Source organism: Odocoileus virginianus, chromosome 25 (assembly GCF_023699985.2).
Source record: "Odocoileus virginianus isolate 20LAN1187 ecotype Illinois chromosome 25, Ovbor_1.2, whole genome shotgun sequence".
Taxonomy (NCBI): domain Eukaryota; kingdom Metazoa; phylum Chordata; class Mammalia; order Artiodactyla; family Cervidae; genus Odocoileus; species Odocoileus virginianus.
In genome coordinates, this window is record NC_069698.1 from 28,448,177 (window position 1) to 28,454,176 (window position 6,000).

At 34.2% G+C, this 6,000-nt stretch overlaps 1 long non-coding RNA gene across 1 annotated transcript in view; it reads left to right on the forward strand.

The window, feature by feature from the left end:
* LOC139031107 (uncharacterized) overlaps window positions 1–3,210 on the forward strand; it is a 49,016-nt gene extending 45,806 nt beyond the window's left edge. The window contains exons 2-3 of the long non-coding RNA XR_011483532.1: window positions 490–538; window positions 3,165–3,210. This is a non-coding gene — a long non-coding RNA (uncharacterized lncRNA). The remainder of the gene's footprint in view (window positions 1–489; window positions 539–3,164) is intronic.
* Window positions 3,211–6,000: the final 2,790 nt, after the last annotated feature.

Below are 6,000 nucleotides of genomic sequence, written 5' to 3' on the forward strand. Positions count from 1 at the left end.
GAAAAGAAAACCTGCAGAAAGGTTTGTGGTTTAGTGAAAGCCTTAGAACATTTACCAACATTTTTGACTTTTAACCATAACAGAACTTTGGAAAACATTTTGTTCAGAGGCTATCACTCATAGCATAGTTGAAGAAAAAAAGACAAAAAGAAAGATAAAAGGTCTACCACCTCCAGCACCTTAAAGTCTTGCACCTAAATTGAATGTTACTCTACAACCAAGTGACAGAAAGGTAAAATATGAATATTAATGTTTATTTTAGAAATCTTTAAGGATACATACAGGTGGATATTCTCTTTGCACATTTCTATGTGCTAAAAGGGTATAGATCAGATTAATTAAAGTTCTTGTAAAAGCTAACACTAAGAGTCGAGGCAAAAATATAAGAATAACTGAAAATCCCTCTTTTTCCTGGATGTTAAAATAGTTCTCTAATATTTATATTTGTGACAGAATTAACTGAATATGTATTTCTGTTTGAAATTTCAGCCTGCATGTTTAAGCACAAGTCATGACATTTATGATGATTAAATACAGAGTGAGTATATAATAAACACTACCAGCCTTCCGCTGTACATCTTTGCTCAAAAATTGTATATTCCTTTGGGAGCATGAGCTCTTGATATATTTGGAGATTAAGGGACCAAGCTGTGATTTTACATCAATCTTTTGCAAAGTTCAAGCCACAGATTATTACATGCATCAAATAACAAGTAGTGTTTTCCATCATAATATAGCTAGTTCATAAAAGATAAAATTTGAACCCAGGTTACTCTAAATCCAACAATTCTCACCTTAACTTGTATATATGCACTGCCCAGCAGTTTGACTCAGTGATTGGTTATCAGAGAAGATGAGCACCCTTTTTTGTCTTATCATCCCCCTGTTTGAATTTTTGGAGTTGATGAGAATGGGATATTTGATAACATATTTGAAATTTATTTGTAATTTGCAAGCATATTTGGTGTTAGATTAATTCAATTATTTGATAATTGTTTATTATAGATTGCTAGCTAGTGATATGGTTGTGACACTTTCTGTTCTTCAAAGTACATTTTCTCTGATTCTGATAGAGTTTGTAAAAAATAGTTTGAGAAAATGGAATTTTTAAATGTTATATTGCAGATAATTATGAAGACATTGAAATTTTCTAACAGGGCGATAATATAATGAAGGCTGTATGTAAGAATTCTAGCAATTTTGCATGGGGTATATTGCTATAAGAAGAGAGAAGTGTCAGGCAAGCTAGCATACTAATTCAGAACTCAAAGTCTGTATACAGATAATTCCCATAAATCAATCACTCACCCAGACAGCAAATAATTTGTGCTTGCTTAAAAAAAAAAGAAAGAATGTTCTTCTATCACTTCATGATGGCTGAATATCGTAAAGGTCCTCACAACAACAGAAATATGCATAGTACATGCTTTCTTTTTGTGTGATTTCTCTATTCTTAAAAGTGGGTTATAAAACTGGGATCTTAGGAAAGTGCTAAAGGAGGAGCGAACCTGTGTTCATTATGGGTTTCTTACAACACAATTCCATCCTTAAACAGAAGGCTTTGCAATTATTTAATTAAACTATACTATTTTTCATACCTAAGATAATAATACTCAGATAATGAATTTAAAAAAAGACATTGCAGTCTTCACATAAAAGCAAAAATCTAGTTTTCTTGATCTATAAGAACATCTTATAAAAATGTAATAGCAAAAATAACCCAATTACTAGCCTTAGTTATAGAAATTCACATTCCTGCAGTCAGTTTAGAGTTGAACTGTTTTGACCTGGGAAAGAAAAATAATAAGCTAGAGTAACAACGTATTCAGAAAAATTGGAGTCAGCTAATCAATTTTCAGTAACTCTCTGATTTATATGTCTAATAACATGACTGGCAATTTATAGTCCCTATCACTAAATCTCAAAACACAATTTGCTGCAGCCATAAGCAATTTGTTTAGTGTAAATGGCCTTTAATCCCATTGATGATTGATTAATCTATAAATCACCAAAAGAGTCACAGAAGCCTGAAAATAATGTCCCAGCTTTTTTATTTATTTTTAATTTTTAAGTTCTCTAATTAAAAAAAATGGTTAAGTCTTTCAAACATCCAAGAAAAGAATCTTGATTAATAATATATGAAGATTCTAGTTATTACTACTGTTAAACCATTTTGAAATAAACTCAGGAAAACACACAGTTATTTAAGGTTTAAAAATACTTTAAGACAATTTAGTTTACTTGAAAATTGAATAGAATTGTGTTTGATTAGGTAGGCCATAAATAATTTCATCTTATTTCTTCTCTGGAATCTGAAAGTTTCTTTGTCATTTTGGTAGGAAGTAAACAATTTAACATAATTTTTTTTTTTAGGAAGATAAAGCATAAAGTAGGACATTCACTTGGAAATATGAAAGGTGGTCATTTATACACGTTGTGAGAGCATGTAATGATTTAAGTAGTTTATTCTATTTAAAGGCTTCGCGGGTGGTTCAGTGGTAAATAATCCGCCTGTAATGCAAAAGATCGGAGAGGAGGGTTTGATCTGTGAGTCAAGGAGATCCCCTGGAGGAGGGCATGGCAACCCACTCCAGCATTCTTGCCTGGAGAATCCCATGGACAGAGGAGCCTGGCTCGCTACAGCCCATGGGGTCACAAAGAGTCAGACAACGACTGAACTGACTTTGCACATACCCACACTATATTTAAAGAGAGAAGGCAACCAAAACACAGTGTGACTAAAGGGGAAGGCAACACATTTGAATGTCAATTTCCTTCCATGGGGGAGTAAAGCACACAGTCAGAACAACATGTACACAGGATTTTCTTAAAGTTTGACAAATAAACCTGTAGGTAAGGACAGTTATTAGAGGACTGACCATAATAAAATATATTCATCAAACTTCTATACATGTTGAAAATTTTATAATCTTGCCATAATCTTACTTAGGGTAATGTGCACAGGTAATTTATCTTCTTTTCTTATACTCTAATATAAATACAAGATCAAAGTCAAGATCAAGGACCTGGATCAAGGTCATTTCCAATTTTACCCACCTTAAGGAAAAAAAAAAAGTATTTGTGTGAAACATGATTTGCTCAATTTTTGACAGTTTTAGTGTTTACCACCAATGTTTACCTTCTTCTTTTCTCTCCCCTCAAAGTGGCCTCAAGTTAACACTGGACTTTCAGCAATGAGCAAAAAACCTGGTGAGTTTGGTTATCACACTTCTTCCTGTATGTTGAAAGCAAATTGGAAAGAAATTTAATTCTATTGCTTCTTGTTAGAACATTTCAAAATACTCAGGTGTCAAATGGGAGAAATTGATTTTGATAGAGTTCTGGGCTCAGCTTGTCTAGGCATTCTTATACCGGCTTGTGTTCACTCCCATTCTAATCTTTCCAGTGAGCAGACTGCTCAGGCATTATTCATGCATGTCATAGGAAGTTGGTAGTTCCATTTAGTGATTTACTGGCTTGGTTGCTTTTTGTTGAAGCCTGAATAAAGTGACAGGAATCTTTTTTATTCAAGATTGTTCTTGGCGTGGCAAATGCAAGATATTCAGCTAAAATAAATACCCATGAGAGTCATAAATGACATTAAGGACTTGGATTCAAAGGGAATGCTTAAGTTAGGCTTAAATAAAGAGAAAAAGAGAATTTCATTGTTACAGTTGCGGATGCTGGAAGATATAATTGTTTTCTCAAATGCATTCTCCTTACGATCTATAGGTTGTCAGTTCAAGAGAGGAAAGAGGAAAGAAAGGTTTGGTGCCCTCCTCACCCCCATCACCTACGCCCTGCTTAGAAAAAAAAAATCTAAAACATGAACATCAGTGAGAGTTCATGGGCTCCACTAGTGTCTTGGGAAACACATAGAGCTTTAAAGATTTCTAGCTCTAGCCTTCTCTCCTCTCCTTTCTTCCCCTCCTAGCCACTTGGTAAAATATATTTTACTGTGTAATTATGCACTGGATTCTTTTCTCTTCATGTGCTTTTAAAAAAGGGAAATTATTTTTTAGCAGGTGGTGACAGATTTCAACAAGGCAATGTGCAAAGTGACAAGATAGAAAAGTTTTTTTTTTTTCTTTCTTTCTTTCTCTTTTTTTGGCCTGCAGAACCAAGACTTTGAGCCCTTTGTGAATATATTAGGTTGGCTGGCAGAACATTATATCAAGGACGCCAAACCAGTGTAAAGACCTAGTCCATAACCTCTAATCTTACAGACTTGAACTCTATTATTTCCCATTAAAATTAGAGGTTACCAAATTGTAACAGATGTCCTTAATAGACACGTCTTTATTACTGGGGAACATTAGGTAAATGAAAATTGAACCCCATATTTTAAGTTGCAGCTCATGAAAATACAAAGCTGGATCTGGCATTTTAAACCTAAATTATAGAAATCTTTATACAATTTGCATTAATTGATGCATCAGCAATTTTTCTAAATCACAGCAAGTATGAAATAATGGGTATTAAAAAAAAACAATTGAATTCTAGCTACTCTAAGCAAACTACAATATTTGACATCCCCTAATTCATAGAGACTATACAGTGCATTTCAATAGCAAGAATATTTTAATTAACTGCTAAGAGAATAGGGCTAAGTGTGGAAATCTTCCAATAGACCTGTAATGAAGACAAGCTGAGGGATGAATAACTTGATAATAAAAGAGCTTTATGACTATGTGTTATTGCAGGTGTCTGAATATTTTAAAATAGATTAAGATGATCTTTATGTATAGGACTATTAAACTATAAACACGCACACACACAAAATGGACAGAAATAATAAGAGACAAATCTGCTTTGCTGAAGTCACTGAAATTAGATATCATGAAGCTATGAAATTACTCTCATTGACATGCTTAATTAAATTTAAATATGTTAATATTCTACATGGGCAAAATTCTATGTACCTCCAGCATTGTAACTGAGCAGGACCCCATGGGGCCTTCCTGGAACAGACTCTTCCCCAGTATCCCCTTCTTTAGCTCCTCTCTCAAGGTAACAGGATGTGATGCACATTTCCTGAGATGTTTTAAAGATGCTAAAGATGTTTTAAAAGACCCTTCACCAAATTCAAGGCTTTAGCTACTTGATGGCCTTGAGCATATAGTCCCCAGACTTACTGGAGCCTAAAAATTCATCATTAACCCTTGTCACACCACCTTGTCAGCTCACCATCAACCAATCAGAGAACTGTTATGAGTTGATCAAAAAATGCATTCCTGAAACCCGGTGGGGAGTCTGGGAGTTTTAGCTGTCTCAGACTCCTTGCCTGGTGTCTGCTGATAAATCTGCATTTTCCTTCACCACAACCTGGTTTCAGTAAATTGGCTTTACTGGATGTAGGTGAGCAGACCCATGTTTGGTTAGGTATCAGTATCATGTCTGAAGTTTTAAGTTTACAGTTCCATTTTCCTCTGCTTAACAAACTGCTTTCAAAAAGAATTGAGAGTAAAGTTTTTCATGGTGCTTACATATAGGTGGGTACATAATTTAAAGAGATGAAAAGTATTTAGTGCCTAAGAACAAGAAGAAATGATTTTTACATGCATAGATTTTTCTCACATTTATAATCCCTTGTGAAAGAAAAGATGCTGTATTTGTAGCATTTCCCATAGTAATAATATTTCTATTTAATATAACCAGAAAAATAGCATGTTCAGATTTTTTAAGAAAAATTGTTTTCTCAATAGTAGAAGTGGCAATGGAAATTCTGGATCAGTCTGGAGAGTATGTAGACTATATGTAAATGGGAAATTTTGACAGTAAAACCACACTGTAAAAACCACAGAAGAATTTCCAGCCTAGCCTGTAGAGAACTTAGAAATTTTCACTCTGTTCTAAAAAAACAAGTAAGAAGCTGACCAAACGGAGAAATCAAAACTCTTCTTGGATCTGTCAGAGAAGTGATGTCACAGAACAAACCACTGCCCCTGTAATTAGAAAGGCAGGCAGGCAGATCCAGAGAATCACATCTTATCAGAGCAA